Source organism: Salmo trutta, chromosome 37 (assembly GCF_901001165.1).
Source record: "Salmo trutta chromosome 37, fSalTru1.1, whole genome shotgun sequence".
In the NCBI taxonomy this organism is placed as follows: Eukaryota; Metazoa; Chordata; class Actinopteri; order Salmoniformes; family Salmonidae; genus Salmo; species Salmo trutta.
Window position 1 is genome coordinate 30,445,588 of NC_042993.1, and position 19,157 is coordinate 30,464,744.

At 43.6% G+C, this 19,157-nt stretch overlaps 1 long non-coding RNA gene across 1 annotated transcript in view; it reads right to left on the minus strand.

Annotated features, from left to right (window-relative positions):
- Positions 1-6,223: 6,223 nt before the first annotated feature.
- The window catches only part of LOC115177322 (uncharacterized), a 74,334-nt gene continuing 61,400 nt past the window's right edge, over positions 6,224-19,157 (minus strand). The window contains exon 2 of the long non-coding RNA XR_003872387.1: positions 6,224-6,332. This is a non-coding gene — a long non-coding RNA (uncharacterized LOC115177322). The remainder of the gene's footprint in view (positions 6,333-19,157) is intronic.

Consider the following 19,157-nt stretch of genomic DNA (forward strand, 5'->3'; position numbering starts at 1 on the left):
GTTATAGGGCCATGAGTGTCATCATTATGTCCATTTCATTATCAAATGCAATCTTTATAATATGTTACCCATTCAGTACTATATGTTTTAAACTGCACAAGCAAAGACTATACAGACTATAAAAATGCTTACTTTGTGTGACACTTTCCTTGTCCCCTACCCAACCCCTTGCACATTAATTTCTCCACTCCAAAGCTCTTTAAGCCCCCCCCCCCGTTATATATCCTCCTCATCAATGTGTCACCTTGTTCCAACGCGGCAGGAAGTCGACTTAATGCAATGGCGAGGTTAAGAAAACACTGGCGTGGCTGGTGACGGATGGCCTGTCAGTGGTCACACACATAAGTTTAGAAATTTGATCCACCTGTCATCTCGCCTGTGATTATGAATCTCTTCCTCTGAAGTGCTGTGGTCCTTTCAGACTCAGTCTAGCATGGCCTCTCTATGGTGGGCCTCTCTCTCTCTCTCTTAGTCTCATGGCATTTGTTACATGGATGAGAGAGCAAACTTCAAATCAGTGCAAAGGAGATAGAAACCCCCCTAGCTCATCTTAATGTAAACAATTAAGCCCACCAAAATAGTAGTCTCTTCAGAGAGAGATGGGGCCTTGAAACGGAGCGAAGCTGTAATCTGATTTCATTTACAGGACTCGTACGTTTTTTGAATTGTGTCGGTCTAATAATACCCAGCAAAACTAGATCTTTCTTAATTATATTTACATGGAGTAGCTAGGCTACGTTCCTTGGAGGTGTTAACTCTTTCACTGCACTTGGGTCACATCATAAAGACGATCTTCTGTTGGAAGAGATTTACAGGGAAACACAAGATATCTACGAGCAACGTTTCCTGGGTCACATTTGTTTGGCTGTTTACGACAATGGAAATGCCTTAAAAAGCAATCCTACACATAAACCTGTAAATGAATAAAATCTAGATAAACTACCCAAGCTCCTAAAATGTCTATGAACTCAGATATTTGTCTGGTTATCTCTCTCTTTTTTTCTTGTTTCTATCGTTTTTATCCCCAGGAGAGGAGGTGGTGAACACAAAAGGAATAGAAGTGTTTTTATCTTTAACCTCCTGCTGAACTACGGATGACCCTGCTAGCAACTCCTGAGTCAACTGCATTAGCTTTAGGGTGGTCAGACTAAATGTTGAGGGGAAGGAGGGGTCGAAAAGGGGGGCCAGGAGATTTTTCATGCTATCCATTACAGTTGTTTTGTTTAGGGGGGTTAACTCAATGACTTTATATCAGTTTTAACTGTGAATCACATCAGCCCAACTGGTCTTTCACTTGTGCACAATTGCTGATGCACTAGATGACGATGCCACTTCTCTTTTGCATATTCTACATGATTGGAAAAGAGAAGAAAAAAGGGGGATGTCCAAAAATTGACCCTTCGCTAAGCCACGTCCCCTTGGTTACTGTTGCAACCTCGGACAACATTTTCCCGGGAAGCCCAATTCCCCAATTTCCCGGGAAGCCCAATTCCCCAAATCCCCTCACAGCGATCTCAAACTGTGTTTCTAAAACACAATGAAATGAAACACAGAAAACTCGGGTATGTTGTGGTGGACTGTCATTACAATTGCTTCACCGGTAACCTGATAAAATTATGTTTTTCGTGTAGCTAGACTCTGAATTCACTGTCAGCATACAGTCAAAGCTATAACCTCTTTTGGAGCTAATTAGTGCTCTCAAATAGTATCCTGATGTCGACAGCAGATGGGAGTTGTTCTCATAACATTGCTAACTTAGCTAGCCAACACACATTTTGAGAAAACAAGTTATATTAAGTGGCTAGGTAGCTAGCATTAGCAATGTGTGTAGCATTTCGCTACACCCGCAATAACATCTGCTGAACACATGTATGTGACCAATCATTCTATTTGGTCAATGAGACTGAGAGCTAGCTAACCAGCTGAGCTAACAAACAATGTAACAAAAGCGTCATTTCTCAAATGAAAAATACTCCATCAAGATACTCGGCATTTCAGGAATAACAGTAGCAAGTACACCTGGTGCACTTTTCAATCATTTAGCCACTCACAGTTTTTGCCATATCCTTCACTGGCTTTCATGCGATTTAAACATGAGCTTGTCCGAAGTGTTGGATTCCCTGACTGTTACTATTCATTGGAGGGCTGCGATTGGCTTAAAGGAAGGTTCATTTGCTTTACAGAAATCTGCAAATGGCTGTGAAATATATGAATATGGCATATTACATGCAGCAGCATAATTCCAAGACAAACCTTTCATTTTTAACTAGTTTCCTACAACAAACTTTGTAAGACTTTTTTTGTAAAACATACTGTAATTAGTTTATGGCGAGTACATTTTTTTTGACTAAGCCATGACAAATACAGATTTGTGGAGGTTATCTTTTTGAAATGGAGGTTGAAGTTATATTCCTGTGTTTGCCTGCTCACTTACAGATCTCCAGCTGCTCTGGACCCTGGGAGCTCTCGGGCCAGCTGCCCTCCTGGCTGGGCCGTTCGTGTGCCGTCCGTGTGTGGCCCGTGTGGGCATGCGCTGATACGAGCCTCCACAGGGGGCTGATGGGACTGCCGAGGCTGGGCCAGAGAGGACGCAGATGCCTTAAATGACTTGACACCATGGGATTGGGAAAGCACGACTCGGGAGTAAACCAACCATTCTTGAAGGACATAACAGTGAATGTAATGATAGGATGTTGTGGATCTTAAAAGTATAAGCGTGTGAGGAAGAAAGGGTCAAATCTTGTGCGGTGTAGCTTGAGTGAGAGTATCTTTGTCGTGACCTCTATCATTGAAAAAGAGAGAGATGACAAAGTAACCATGATTCTTTCTAAAGAAACAGAACTTGTATGTCAGGTCATGTCCTGCCTAAACTTTTTGAATAACCAATATCATTGTGAAAATGCAAAAAATGTTGCAAATCATTGTCCCTACCCCCGTATCTAAATGTGCCCTATGGTGTGGGCAATAAGCTCATGTTCAACATTGCATCCAGGGAGGGAAGGCAGAGAGCAGGAACTGGGTAATATAAAAGCCAGCACTTCCATAAAGTATGCAGTAAGCATTTTTGATATGCAATTCATTTTTTTGCCAAAGAGTTGAATGACCACTCTCTTATGAACCTATTTCAATAAATGAGCTGCAAATCCATTATCATTATGCCAAATTAATCCACAGTTGAGAAGGGAATTATACTTTTCCCGTCTAACTTGGCTTTTACCTTGTATACCTTTGAACCGGTGTGATCCCATTTAGTCCTGCTTGACTGTTCCTAGCAGAGGCGAACATGATGGGCCCTGTACCTACCTGGTAGCCCAGTGCCCGTGGTACTGGATCAACAGAAGGCCTCTCATTAGATACTAATTCATTTGGAAGCACTGGGACCACAATATCATTATCAACGCAGTGACTTGCCAACGTATTGAGCAGAATGGGCACCACAGTCTGGTGGGCAAAAAAACGCATCAGGATTTCAATGGGCATACAGATAACGAAAAGAGTTGCTTCCTCCTATTTAGGTTACCTCCTCTTCAGTGAGTCTGTGAAGAAGGAAGCAAGTCGTGGCTGAGAAAAAGCCTGCTATTGCCCCAGTACATTAGAGCATGAGACCACGGGCATGTGGTGACTTCTCTCTCTACCGGTCTTCCTTGATCTATTATATACTGTGTTATTAGGAAAGGGTGTAACTGATAACCATTTCCGATCTTTGATTTGTCATGTTCAACATTCAATCACTTTCAATTTGTGAACGGCTCTCACATAAGAGGTCAGAAGTTGTTGGAAAGTTTTTGGCATAAATGGATACTTTTACATGCAATCTTTCATTTCCCTTTGTTTTATATGAATATGAAACCAATCACTTGTGCACTTGGAGAACAATTTAGCTACATCATCTTTCCATGACTTATTTTGTGCTAACTAACGCTAGTAAGTAATGGAAAGACGATTTAGCTAAAAAGTGCATAATTCAATCTCAATTTTGATTCTGTTTGTAAGAGTCAGTCACATTTGCGTCTTTATGAATACAGTAATAGTTTAAATAATTGGTATTTCAGTGAAGAAGTGACTTAAATAGTAATTTTTCACTCTCTTCTGATCATTGAATGTGTGCCTAACCATATCCTATTTAAACTGAAACACTCAGTGAACTCTCAAGGTTATGGGATACAAATTTTACCTATGTAAAACTGGAATTGGTTCCACATTACATTTGGGCTTTTGGTTTTAACCTTTGAATGACTAAGTCATGGCGTGTAAAAGGTTGTGAAGGTCAGTCCATCTGTCCGCACAGGTCAGTGCACTGCATAATATTCCTCTAAAATGTCCTGTCGTTTTCCTCTCTTTCTTTTGTGTTTTGACACACAGTCATTGTGACTGTTTTGATCTTGCCCGTGTGTCCCGCTGGAGAGGGTTCAAATTGGATTTTTTTCAGGGTGTTAGGAGCGGAATTCACCCAGCTCTGGCCTGACTCCTCACTACTCCCCACCTCTCTTGACCAGCACAGAGGGAGTTCACATAACACTCAAACACACTCACTAACACAGTTCACATAGAAAACACAAACTCACAAACACACACATACTCACAGTATATGAGTGAAACACTCCTGTTCTAACTCTTTCATCCCAACAAAGTATCCACGTTTTCACGATCACAACCTCATGTACCACTGACAGCTTTGCACAAACGCTGGCTGAGTGTATAGTGTAGGTGATCAGGTGGGACGGGAGAAAAAAAAGAGAGCCAAAACTAGCCCCTTTAACTTTTTAAAGACTTTTCAGCATTTGTTCTGCACACTTACCTACGCAAACTCCAAGGGGCCGCAGTGACTGGGGTCCCATTTCAGGGCCCAGCATGGAGCCTGTGAGCTCGTCAGCTGTAAAATGAGAGCGCCAGAGCGCAGTGTGAAAATGGATTAGCCTCGCTGAGATAAGGGGAGCCCTCAGCGAGCCATGCATGCCTTCAATGGGGAAAAAGAAACACTGGACAAATTGTTTTTGGTACATTAAGTAACTGTTACTTTATTTCACAGATGGAAAACAATAACACAGGCTCCCAGGGTTGGAACCACCGCGGCATGGAAGAACGGGAGGGAGAGAGGGAGCTTTGGCCATTGAGCTCCATATTCCCTCCCATTCTTTATACGGAAAGTGATTTTCATGAGGACTTTTGACTCCAAGAATTCAACAGATTGACAAATATAGCATATGATGATAAATGACAAAGTGCCTGGTGGGGAGTCAACAGGCTACTGAATATCCATGTTAATAAAAATAAAATAAAAAGCCGGGCAAGGGATTTTTCAATTAATAAGCGTGCTGCCGCACCAGAACCTTCCAAATGAAATGAGTGTCTCAGATCCTGGATGATTTATACATTTGGACTGATCTAACAGCTCGGCGGAATAGCTATGACATCCTGACAAGCTAACAATGGATATGAAAAATGAGCCAATACCACAGCGCTAAGTCTCAGACTTTCAAAGCCAAATGCAACGCACTTGTGGTGGAGCCCAAACCCCACACATACTTGGGAATATAATGAAAAGAAAGTGGGGGAGAAAAAAATCCCCACAAGATTCTTCACACTATTTTAGCTAAACCATTCATTGTTTATATGAATTGATTGATGGAGACAAATTGGTCAAAGTGGAGCGTACTTTGCCTTTCTGATGCATTTTTGTGGCTGTGGAGAAGCACATCGCTTTACCACTAAATGAGGTATCAGGCCTATTGCTTCGGCTTTGACGAAATGGGAGAACGTCAAACCAAGTTAGCGCCAAGGTGCTTTTCAAAACATCACAATGCAGCATCTACTTATATCTATAACTGAAAAGGGGTTACTTCCAAACACCTTGTTTGAATGGGGCCTTATCGGAGGAGAAAAACAAGTATATATGCTGGAATTGGAAACTATTCCATTGAATCCAAATACTTTTGTTGAACCTGAATAATAGAATGACCAAGCTAGCTGATTAAGATTGCACATAACATAACAACGGTATAAAGTCAACACTTGAAATACAAAAAAATCGATTTTACCTCTGGATAAATAATCTAGCACAGCAACTTGTTAAGGTAAGCAGTGTTGAGCAGTGGTAACTTGGATATAGTTGGATATGGTAACAGACAGACATGTAACAGACATGGATAGGCAGAAGCATTGTTGCTTTCTCTTGCGTTGTCCTTTCCTCCTCACTTTCTCCGCCGTCTGATGAAAAACTGCATTTTGTTTTCTTTCTCAGAGCTCAGCAGGTTTAGAGGAAACAATTACCAGTCCAGTGATCTCTGCTTCCCGCGTCCCACTGTTAAACGCTCACCGCCCTGAGGTATGCTCTGGAAATGATACAGTTTAAAGGGGTTACATTTCATCGTTTTCTTTATCCCCTCTCATTCCCTCCCTCTCTGTTCATTCAGAGGTTTTATATCACAAAACTCCACACCCCAAAAAATTTGATGGGGGTGAAAAAGAGAAAAAAACAGTAAAGATTATGAAAAGCCCATCTTCACAGATCATTAGACATGGCCAAACAACCTACAGCTATGATAGGATATATCAAAACTGACATGTAATAGTTGATTGCTGATCTCCTATTGATTTAGCTATATTTCACAAGGATAGCCCAGGCTCATACTAGCCCTCTGCACATCACACCAGAGCCAGCAGAACCTACTAGAAGAAAGTAGACTCACTCAAGAATAATTTTAGGAAAATTGGACATGAAGTGCTCTATTAAATTAAGTAAATTGCTATTGATATACACCATATATACAAAAGTATGTGGACACCCTTTCTTATTAGTGGATTCGGCTATTTCAGCCACACCCTGATAGGTATATAAAATTCAGCACAACGCCATGCAATCTCCATAGACAAACATTGGCAATATAATTGCCTTACTGAAGAGCTCAGTGACTTTCAATGTGGCACCGTCATAGGATGCCAGCTTTCCAACAAGTTAGTTTGTCAAATTTCTACCCTGCTAGAGCTGCCCCGATCAACTGTAAGTGCTGTTATTGTGAAGTAGAAACATCTCGGAGCAACAATGGCTCAGCTGCGAAGTGGTAGGCCACACAAGCTCACAGAACGTGACCGCCATGTGCTGAAGTGTGTAGCGCGTAAAAATTGTCACTTACTACCGAGTTCCAAACTGCCTCAGGAAGCAAAGTCAGCACAATAACTGTTTGTCGGGAGCTTCATGAAATGGGTTTCCATGGCCGAGCAGCCGCACACAAGCCTAAGATCACCATGCGCAATGCCAAGCGTCAGCTGGAGTGGAGTAAAACTCAACGCCATTGGACTCTGGAGCAGTGGAAACGCGTTCTCTGGAGTGACAAATCAAGCTTCACCATCTGGCAGCGAAGGATGAATCTGGGTTTGGCGGATGCCAGGAGAATCCTACCTGCCCCAATGCATGGTGCTAACTATAAAGTTTGGTGGAGGAGGAATAATGGTCTGGGGCTGTTTTTAATCGCCCAACATCAGCGCCTGACCTCACTAATGCTCTTGTGGCTGAATGGAAGCAAGTCCCCGAAGCAATGTTCCAAAGCCTTCCCAGGAGAGTGGAGGCTGTTATAGCAGCAAAGGAGGGGACCAACTCCATATTAATGTCCATGATCATTTCGTTATTTGATTTTGAATTTCAAGACCCCTTAAGGTATCCTATTTTTTTCAAAATTATTGAATGAAACATTGAATTTGGCATTGCTGCTATTAGCCAATAGAAACTCATTGAATAACGGAGTTTGCTCTGAAGTGTCTGTCCTATACCTGAGAGATATAAGAAAGATGGGGACCTTTCGATGAGGCTTGTGGTTGTCCTCTAGAGCAAAATGGAGAATGATGTTGTGTTTGTGAGTGTCATCTTTCAGTAGAGTGGCAGGCCAACCCGTTTGGAGACTACAGACGTTTTTGTGAGAAGACACATTTTCGGGATGTGTCATGGTCTGCCAAACATCACTCTAGCTCTCCCACATTTCACCACAGATGCGGAAGGGTGATATCGGCGGATGTGGTGGATTGAGCCCATGCAACAAAATCTGATATCTCTAGTTTAAACAGACAGAATTTTTTACGTTAATTAGATTTCCGTGGTGGCGAGGAAATTGTAGGCTACGGGTAACTACATTTTTCTTTCAATTACCACGATGAAAGCAACGAAATGCAATCATTCTGCTGTAGGTATTACAGTACAGCTTAGCTGTACATTTGGGGTTCACCTTCTTTGACAGTGTTTTTCTAATGGAATACAGATGAGAGGGAAATAGTGTGGGTGATGAGGGAGAGGAGAAAGAGGGAAGACTGCTGTATCGGTAAAAAGAAAGAGACTACTACAGGAGAGAAGGAATGATCATTTGTAGATGGTAATATGCGCCTATGTCGAGAGAGAGAGAGAGAGAGAGAGAGTGAGAGAGAGAGAGAGCGCGCGAGAGAGAGAGAGAAAGAGAGAGAGGTTGAAACAGACCCACTTTCAACATGTTTACACTACAAAACGTTTAATACTTGGAACCAGCCATTTAAGTGTGTTGAAAATGTCAAATTGGGTTATGATCAAACAGAATGACTACTGCAGTGTAGATCATCAGCAAGATGCCTCTGGCCTCTGCTCACAAAGTGGACAGTGAAGGGGAAAAGGCAGAAAAAAAGAATGGAGGAATGAATAAAAAAGAGAGAGAGGCTGTCAGCGAGAGAGCAAAGGCACTTGAGCAGCAGGCAGAAAGGCCCAGGCAGGCGGACAGGCAGGCAGGCAGGGCGGCCGAGCCCAGAGTGATTGAATGATCCCATTTCTAGGCTCTTTGTTAGACAACAGGCAGCATCATATGAAGATTGATACAGATGTGCTCGACTTGGTTTGCTGGATCATCAAACGGATTGATATTATGCTCCTTCTCCGGATGAAGACAAAGTAACTGTTATCATACTCAATACAAGGGCTTGTCAGAGGCAGAAAATCATCCCTTGTCACCGGTTACGGAACCGTTGCGCCGACTGCCATGGGAATTTATCTGAGCGATGCCGCCGCTGTCTGCGTCACGCTCTCGCGTTTATACGGTGAAAGCCTCAGCAGTACCGTAAAGATCTTAGCCAAAGATTGAATTACAGAGCCATGCTAAGGACGGCATTTATTTCCCTTCTATCATGCCTGTCCCCCTGGAACGGTAAATCCCTGATCTCCTTATCGACAGCGTTTATTATCATGTTATCACATTTCATTCATTGTGATGTTAAGTTAACATGTATATCCACATGATTTGTATTTTTATCTTAGACTGAAGAATGCACTACCCCTGAGATAGGCCTATCTGTACCTGACTTCTATATATCAGTAGCAATATGGTGGAAATCATGATAAAACACATTACCTACCCAATAAAATGGGATGGCATCGCCATTGAAAACATTGAGGGTGTACAAAATATAGCCTCGGAACAGGGGAAGCACTGAAGTGACAGCCCTCCATGGACACTTCGTGAAATTGAGGATTTGAATACCGTACAGAATTCATGTGATTAGATGTTGGACACCATACCTGAAAAGCATAAAGCAGTCTGAGTAATATTGTTCTCTACTACTTGCAGGCAGCAAACTCATCAAAGGTCCACCCCCCACCCTCTCAGCACATAGTGGTAATGACCCCAATAACTATATGACATTATGGGGCATGAGTTGGAGTACACTGGCTCTTCTAATATAAGTATGTTCTTCTCTCTGTGGAACAGTTTTATGCACACTGTAAAGCTGTCATTCACGTCTCTCTCTCTCTCTCTCTCTCTCTCTCTCTCTCGCTAACAAAGAAATTGTGCAAATGTATAGATGGGTGGGTTGACAACGTCCACGACAAAGTTGCGCGCACATCTCTGAGGCTAAGAGCTGTGTGTGATTATCTTAAAATGGTCCAATAGCTGCACTCTTAGAAAGAAAATGAAAGTGCCATCTAGAGCATACAACGGTTATACGGCTGTCCTCATAGGAGAACCCTTTGAAGAACCCTTTTTGGTTCCATGTAAAACCCTTTCCATATAGTTCAAAAGAGTTCTACCTTGAACCAAAAAGGTTCTACCTGGAACCAAAAAGGGTTCTCCTATGGGGACAGCAGGAGAACCCTTTTGGGATCCTTTGATTTCTAAGAGTGTAGCAACAATGAAAGGAAGCTGACGTGGGGAATCGTAGGTGGCTTGTTTCAGCTAGTTGTATAATATTCTAGATACCAGCCCTGGGATAACTATAGTTTTAACTATGCTTTGTGGAAAGTAAAAACATTTTCGGGGAAACAAATAGTTACTTTGGAGGTGACTACAACTATTTGAATACAGATTTTTACCATTTGGAGAGTGTTACTCTGTAATGTGCTGTATTGGATTTGCTCCAAACATATCACTTTGTATTCAGGACAAAAAGTGAATTGCTTTGCCACATTTTTTTGCAGTATTACTTTAGTGCCTTGTTGAAATCAGGATGCATGTTTTGGAATACTTTTATTCTCTACAGTCTTCATTCCTTTCACTCTGTCAGTTAGGTTAGTACTGTGGAGTAACTACAATGTTGTTGATTCATCTTCATTTGTATCCTATCACAGCCACTAAACTCTGTAACTGTTTTCAAGTCACCATTGGCCTCCTGGTAAAATCCTTGAGCAGTCTCCTTCCTCTCTGGCAACTGAGTTAGGAAGGACGCCTGTATTTTTTTAGTGACTGGGTGTATTGATACACCATCCAATGTGTAATTAATAACTTCGCCATACTCAAAGGGATATTCAATGTCTGTTTTTTGTTTTTTTACCCATTTAGCAACAGGCACCCTTTTTTGCGAGGCATTGGAAAACCTCCCTGGTTTTTGTGGTTGAATCTGTGTTTGAAATTCACTGCTCTACTGAGATAATTGTTTGTGTGGGGTACAGAGATGAGGGAGTCATTAACAAATCATGTTAAGACTGTTATTGCACACAGAGTGAGTCCATGCAACTTATTATGTGACTTGTTAAGCAACTTATTATGTGACTTGTTAAGCAACTTATTATGTGACTTGTTAAGCAACTTATTATGTGACTTGTAAAGAAACTTATTATGTGATTTGTTAAGAAACTTATTATGTGATTTGTTAAGCAACTTATTATGTGACTTGTTTTTACCTCTGAATGTATTTAGGCTTGCCATAACAAAGGGGTTGAATACTTATTGACTCCAGACATGTCATCTTTTCATTTTTTCTTAATTTGTAAACGTTTTGAAAAACATAATTCCACTTTGACATTATGGGATATTGTGTCTAGGCCAGTGACAAACCATCTGAATTGAATCCATTTTAAATTCAGGCTGTAACACAACATATGTGGAAAATGTCAAGGGGTGTGAATACTTTCTGAAGGCACTGTATTCAAATACCTTCAAATATTATTTAATTTTCTGATCGGTATTCAAAATATTTTTCTGAGACCTGTATTTGAATATCAAAGAAAATAGTTGCCTTTTAGTTGGAACTCCATATGAACTACAGTACAATCGACTACCACAAGTATTTGAAAAGTTGGTATTTTAAAATAAACTATAAAATACAACTATTTTCTGACCAGGTCTATTTGACACCATGTTTTGTTTTGAGGTGTTTTGACTTATGTCATGTCTATGCTAATATGGAAAAAAATTGCTAGCTAGCTAACCAACAGCTGTGTATTTGAGAGACAAGTGCTTATTGTCCAAATATATGTATGTTTTCAATACAGAGTAGGTGGCTAAATATAGTTTACATGTTGTCAATAATCCTTTAATTGTGAGCCAACCCCATCTGTTTTGCCCCAAAGTTGCGCACGCATCAGTTTTCTCAGTAAACAACCCACCAGTACAGAAGTACAGGTTACACGCACAGTACAGAAGTACAGGTTACACGCACAGTACAGAAGTACAGGTTACACACACAGTACAGAAGTACAGGTTACACGCACAGATAAAAACTACACACAAGCAAACATGCCCCCACACACAGACGCACATGCGGTACTCAAACACACACATTTGCGAAGAGAAGTGTTGGCTAGTCTGGCCTTGTTAAGACGTTGACCCCCACGAGTGGAATGACCTCTTCGTCGGTCGGTCGGGCAGGCAAGCAGGATGTGTGTGTGTGAGTGTGTGGATAAGAGTAGCTACTATCAGGGGACAAACATCTCCTGCCCCACAAAACCAGATGATCCATCTCCCTTTTTAGCTGGTGTCAGGAGTGTTTTGTGTGATGATGATTTGACGCTTGGCACTAGGTCCCCCTCTCCACCCCGCTCCACCACCACAATGAGCTATGACAGCCAGAGCTGCTGGGCTACAGCCACGGGGAAATAGCCTTGTCTCCATGGTGAGAAGCAGCTCTGAAGCTCTCCCTCTACCATTCATCCATTTCACTTAACAACTTCATAACTAAGACCTATCGTCTAGTAAAGACTCTTACAAGGGATATCATTTCCCAAAACGAATGGTGTACGGAGGGACATTTTCATAAAAATAGACTTCCATTTTGGGAGCACAATCAGTTTAAATCAATAAAAAATGTTATTATTGATAAATGTGCGTCATAGCGGTGTGTTAATTTTGACGTTAATACCTACTAATCTAGATGTAGCCTTTGTACAGTAGCCGTAGCTCTGGGCCACGTAGTGTTTCTGCTTGTCTGTGGCACTCTGTAATAACTCTCTCCCCAGTGAGAAGTAAAGGCTAGCCAAGGAGGCTGAGGGCCTGTGTAAATGAGATGGTTATGCTGCATTAGCTTCATAAAACCATAATCCTTTCCCCATAAACCATTACATGCCCCGCAACATTTCTGATTTATGGGGTGGAGAATCAATGGGAAAAAATTTATGCTCGCAAAACATCTCCGGGACAGTATTGAGCAGATTTTAATTGTGATTTCATTCTGTATTGTGGCCGTTAGCCTGATGATGAATGGGGATCTAACCTTCCACTCCACTGAGTACCCGGAGAGAGTCTTTAATATGACAATTAAGTGTCTGTCTTCAGATTTTATTGTATCTCCCCTTCTCTATCTTCTCTGTACCCTTCCACCTCCTCTCTCTCTCTCTCTCTCTCTCTCTCTCTCTCTCTCTCTCTCTCTCTCTCTCTCTCTCTCTCTCTCTCTCTCTCTCTCTCTCTCTCCAGATCACTTCATCTGTACAGTGCAGCTTTTGTGCAGATTAAATTGAGACTCGGGTTTTCTCCATCTCAGAGCACTTACTTATGTTTTATGACACGCACTAAATCAATTTTATGCTGCTATTGATTTTTTTCCCTCCTCTTATTACCCTCTTGCTTAAATCGACATAAAACCATTTTACCTTTTACGCCCCTGTTTCTCCTCACTCCTAGTTCCTGATGACCTTATGTACGCCTAGGACAGTGATGTGCTGGCTGGGTGGGAGAGGGTGGTGGGGGGGCATTTGGGAGGATGGGGGGAGGGGGGATGGGTGAAGTTGAAAGCCCTCTCAGAGGAAATATTTGCACTACATTAAGCAACAGTGGGCAGTGCGGCCTACGGACACCAAGCAGACACCGTGCAACCAGAAGGTGGCAGGTTAACCCTTGTGCTGTCTTAAGGGTAAAAAATTACCCACCACTATGTTTATCAGCAGAGAAAACCCCCGAAATTATATTCTTTTCAACTTTAAATTTGATGACTTTTCCTAGAGTGACACAGAAAAAGTGAAACATCGCCTTTAATTCATATTTCCATGAAAGCTGTACACCACAAGAGTACAAAGATTGTCTTAGTGTCATTTTTGACCCGGCAGTTATAAAAATCATTTACACACCACAAAAACCACAAAGACACACAATGAGAAATTGAGATTGTGTGCTACTGATTGAACTCAGACAAAACTAAAAAACGTTATTGTGCATGTGCAGCATCTCCCCTCCACGACCCCACACATGACTCAAGTTCACAGACAAAGTAAAAACAATTTCAGACAAAATAAACATTTCTTGAAACATTGTTTACTGTCACGTCCTGACCAGTATAAAGGGGTTATTTGGTATTGTAGTTTGGTCAGGACGTGGCAGGGGGGTGTTTGTTTTATGTGGTTTGGGGTTTGTTGGGATATGTGTTTATGTAGAGGGGTGTTTGTTTAGAGTATTCTGGGGTTTTTGCTTATGTTCTATGTTTTGTATTTCTATGATCTGTCTATGTTGTGTATTTCATTGTGTTGGCCTGGTATGGCTCTCAATCAGGAACAGCTGTACATCGTTGTTGCTGATTGGGAGTCATACTTAGGTATCCCTGTTTTCACATGTCCCTTGTGGGAAGTTGTTGCACTGCTGTGTTAGCTTGCAATACTGTTCGTTCATATGTTTTCTTGTTTTGTTAATTAAGTGTTCTAAATAAAAGATAAAATGAGCACTCAACCCGCTGCGCCTTGGTCTACTCCATACGACGGCCGTTACAGAACTTCCCACCTCAAACGAACCAAGCAGCGGGGTAAGGAGCAGCAGATGAATTATATGGACTATGGGGAATCATGGACATGGGAAGAAATTCTGGATGGGGCTGGACCATGGAGGAAGGCTGGAGTGGACCGGGACTGTTATATTGGTACACGGTTGGCATTTAAGCCTGAGAGGCAGCCCCAATAAAAAAATTTTGGGGGGCACACGGGTCGTTTGGCTGGGCCAGGGTTAAGCCCCAAGCCAACTCCCCGTGCTTACCGGAGGCAGCATGTTACTGGTGAGGCCCCATGCTATGGGGTGATGCACACGGCGTCGAGGCCGAGCATTCACAGGCCGGTGTGCACGGTGCCAGCGCCCCGCATTTGCCAGGGGGAAGCGCGCATCCAGCCAGTAAGGGTGGTGCCAGTACTGTGCTCGAGACCGCCTGTGCGCCTTCACGGCCCAGTGTATCCTGTTCCTGCTCCTCGCACTAGCCCTGAGGTGCGTGTATCCACTCTGGCGTATCCAAAGCCAGCCCCACGCACCAGGCCTTCAGTGCGTCAGCCCAGTCCAACTCGTCCTGTTCCTGCTCCTCGCACTAGCCTTGGGGTGTGTGTATCCAGTCTGGTACCTCCACTACCAGCCCCACGCACCAGGCTTCCAGTGCGTCAGCCCAGTCCAACTCGTCCTGTTCCTGCACCTCGCACTAGCCTTGGGGTGCGTGTCTCTAGTCTGGTACCTCCACTACCAGCCCCACGCATCAGGCTTTCAGTGCTTAGTCCCCGTCCAGAGCTTCTGACGACAGTACCCCGTCCAGAGCTTCCGGCAATAGTGCCTCGTCCAGAGCTTCCGGCAACAGTGCCCCGTCCAGAGCTTCCGGCAACAGTGCCCCGTCCAAAGCTTCCAGCAACAGTGCCCCGTCCAGAGCGTCCGGCGACAGTGCCCCGTCCAGATTGTCTGGTGACAGTGCCCCGTCCAAATTGTCTGGCGACAGTGCCCCGTCCAGATTGTCTGGCAACGGTGCCCCGTCCAGAGTGTCCGGCGACAGTCCCCCGTCTAGAGATGGCCCACAGTCCGGAACCGAGTGAGACGGCCTACAGTCCAGAACCGAGTGAGACGGCCTACAGTCCGGAACCGAGTGAGACGGCCTACAGTCCGGAACCGAGTGAGAAGGCCTACAGTCCGGAACCGAGTGAGACGGCCTACAGTCCGGAACTGAGTGAGACGGCCTACAGTCCGGAACCGGTGCAGCCAGAGTCGCCCTACAGTCCGGAACCGGCGCAGCCAGAGTCGCCCTACAGTCCGGAACCGGCGCAGCCAGAGTCGCCCTACAGTCCGGAACCGGCGCAGCCAGAGTCGCCCTACAGTCCGGAGCTCCCAGAGTCGCCCTACAGTCCGGAGCTCCCAGAGTCGCCCTTCTGCCCGAGGTCTACAGCGAAGCGCTTCAGCCCGAGGTCTACAGCGACGCGCTTCAGTCCGAGGTATTCAGCGGGGGTGGACAGGTTTTGTGGGGGACTAAGGCCAAAGCCTGAGCCACCTCCACAGTAGGAGGTTTGGGGAGGGGGGGTGTAGCACGGGAACCGTCGGTGATGGCAGCCACCCTCCCTTCCCTCCCTTTAGTTTGGGGGGTTTATTTTTGTGTTTATTTTTTTGTGAGGTGCATCCGGGGTCTGCACCTTTGGGGGGGTACTGTCACGTCCTGACCAGTAAAGGCGTTATTTGTTATTGTAGTTTGGTCAGGACGTGGCAGGGGGGTGTTTGTTTTATGTGGTTCGGGGTTTGTTGGGATATGTGTTTATGTAGAGGGGTGTTTGTTTAGAGTATTCTGGGGTTTTTGCTTATGTTCTGTTTTGTACTTCTACGATCTGTCTATGTTGTGTATTTCTTTGTGTTGGCCTGGTATGGCTCTCAATCAGGAACAGCTGTACATCGTTGTTGCTGATTGGGAGTCATACTTAGGTAGCCCTGTTTTCACATGTCCCTTGTGGGAAGTTGTTGTTGCACTGCTGTGTTAGCCTGCAATACTGTTCGTTCATACATTTTCTTGTTTTGTTAATTAAGTGTTCTAAAAAGAAGATAAAATGAGCACTCAACCCGCTGCGCCTTGGTCTACTCCATACGACGGCCGTTACAGTTTACTAATGGGGAAGAGGCTATAAAGGGGCTGCAGATGAGTGTCCCCCACGTTCTCTCTTTGCTGAAGCCATGAGTGCACGTTTCAGTGCCCAACAGGTCGTAGATCAGATTTTTTCAGATGTCCAGGAGGAACAAGAGAACAATGATTTAGAAAAGGAGGAGGTATCTGAAGAAGAAGATGGGGAAGAATACATCCCAGAGCACAATGCATCATCTTCAGATGAAGAAGTCCCCCAAGCTGAAAGAGAGACATTTTTGTCAAAAAGCAGCAAAATAACATGGTCCTTGTCACCATATGACAAGCAGGGCAGAATGGCAGCACAAAATGTCATAAGGATGACCCCAGGGCCCACAAGACATGCAGTTGCCCATGCCCAGGACAACCGCCTCAACATTCTACATGTTCATCACACCAGCCATCGAAAAAATCATCCTGGAGATGACACATTTGGAGGGTTTCTGTAAATATGGAGACAATTGGAAAAGGATGGATGAGATTGACCTGCGTGCCTACAGAGGGCTGCTAATCTTATTGGGTGTGTGTAGGTCCCGAGGCGAGGCTACATATAGTCTCTGAGATGCAGAGAGTGGAAGGGCGATGTTCCATGCCACGATGCCACTGAAAGTCTTTCACACTTTCTCGATACGTGTGAGAGACCGGCAAGACGTGTGAGAGACAAACTGGAAGCCATAAGAGAGGTCTGGGAGAAGTGAGCGGCGCATCTGCCATACCTCTACAACCCTGGGCCTGAAGTAACAGTGGATGAGCAACTGGTTCCATTTAGAGGTACATTTTTATTTTCAGAAGTGGTTTTCACTGTTCATTTTATTATGTATTGCTGTAATATCATTGATTTATGTAGTTGTTTTCTCTGACACTGATACTAATTACTGATAGTAATATATTTTGTCAAAAGGTTGCTGTCCTTTCCAGTAGTATATGCCCAGCAAGCCAGCAAAGTATGGCATCAAGATATGGGTGGCCTGTGACACGCAATCCAGCTACGGTTGGAAGATGCAAGTCTGCACAGGGAAGCCGACCAGTGGAGGCCCGTAGAAGAACCAGGGGATGCGGGTTGTGCTTGATGTGACAGGTGGATTGAGGGGGCACAATGTCAAGTGTGACAATTTCTTCACCTCTTATGAACTCAGCCAGTAGCTGCTGAAGAGGAAGATCACCATAGTTGGCACATTTAGAAAGAACAAGGCTGAGCCCCCGACACTCCTTGCAACAAGGGGTAGAAAGGCCTTCTCATGAAAGTTTGCCTTCACCCCCACCACCACTCTAGTTTCTTACTTCCCGAAGAGGAACAAGAATGTGGTCTTCCTGAACACATGATCAGTGATCGTGAGGACAGGAAGCCAGCCATCATCCTGGACTACAATCACAACAAAGGAGGCATGGACAATCTGGACAAGATGATTGGAACTTACAGCTGCAGGAAGATGACTGCCCGTTGGCCCCTGGTCATGTTCCATAACATCATTGATGTGTCCTTGTACAATGCCTTCATGATATGGAACAAGATCAACCCTACCTGGATGACTGATAAGCGGAACAAGAGGAGGGTGTTCCTGGAGCAGCTGGGAAAGTCACTTGTAACCCCACACATTCAAAGAAGGGAGCGCCTCCCCCGCACAGCAGCCTCTGCAGCACTTGTGAAAGCTGTTCAGGGGGCTGAACCTTGTCCTGATCCACCTGAAGCTGCAGCTGGGACAGGCAAGAGGAGGAGATGCCAATTCTGCCCCCCAAAGAAGGACTGTAAAACAAATACTATGTGCTGCACATGTAAGAAATACATCTGCAAAGTCCATGCACACACACTTGCATACTGTCCTACATGTGCTAATTAGAGTTGATTGATTTATGTTCTTCATGTTTTTGTTTTGTATCTATTATCTTATTTTATTCTTATTTATTGTTGTTGTTTATACATCTTGTGGGTGGGGGCAATGGTTAAAAAAATGGGAGAAGACTAGTATTTTGTCGTTGAATTCCTCATTGTACAGTATATAAGAATATATCACTATGTTGCCAAAAAAGTTCAAGACTGTTATTGTTTCCCTTCAATAAAATGCATTCAAAACTACTTTCTGCACATTTCTGCTACTTCCTTAGGCTATGCAAGTGCTATCTCTTGCTAAAAAAAATATGTTTACACCTATGCAGTACCTTTAGCAATAATAATAATAATAATAATAATAAACCTCTACGTTAGTAAAGAAAACAATTATGACAGGTAATAAAAACGAGTGGTGTCCACTGATTAAATGCAGTCTTTCTGCATTGTGAAGAGGGAAAACCCAGATATTCACAAAGTTTTGAGATGAATGACGGGTGTTTCTTCATGCAAATAGATTTGGGGTTTAATTCAATTAAGCTGCTTTATTTGAGGGGTTTAGTGAAGGCGGGCCATTTTTTACCCTTAGGACAAGGGGAGTATACAGCATGTTAAGACTACACAAGGGTTAAACTATGCTACTTCAGCCATAAAATCTGGTTCAAGTTCAGGGTTACACATTGGCAGGTACTGAAATGGTAGATACAGTACTGTATGTCAGAGATATGAAACGTGTGACTAATCTTTGTTTTGCATATAGTTTTAGGTTAGAGGCTTACCAGAG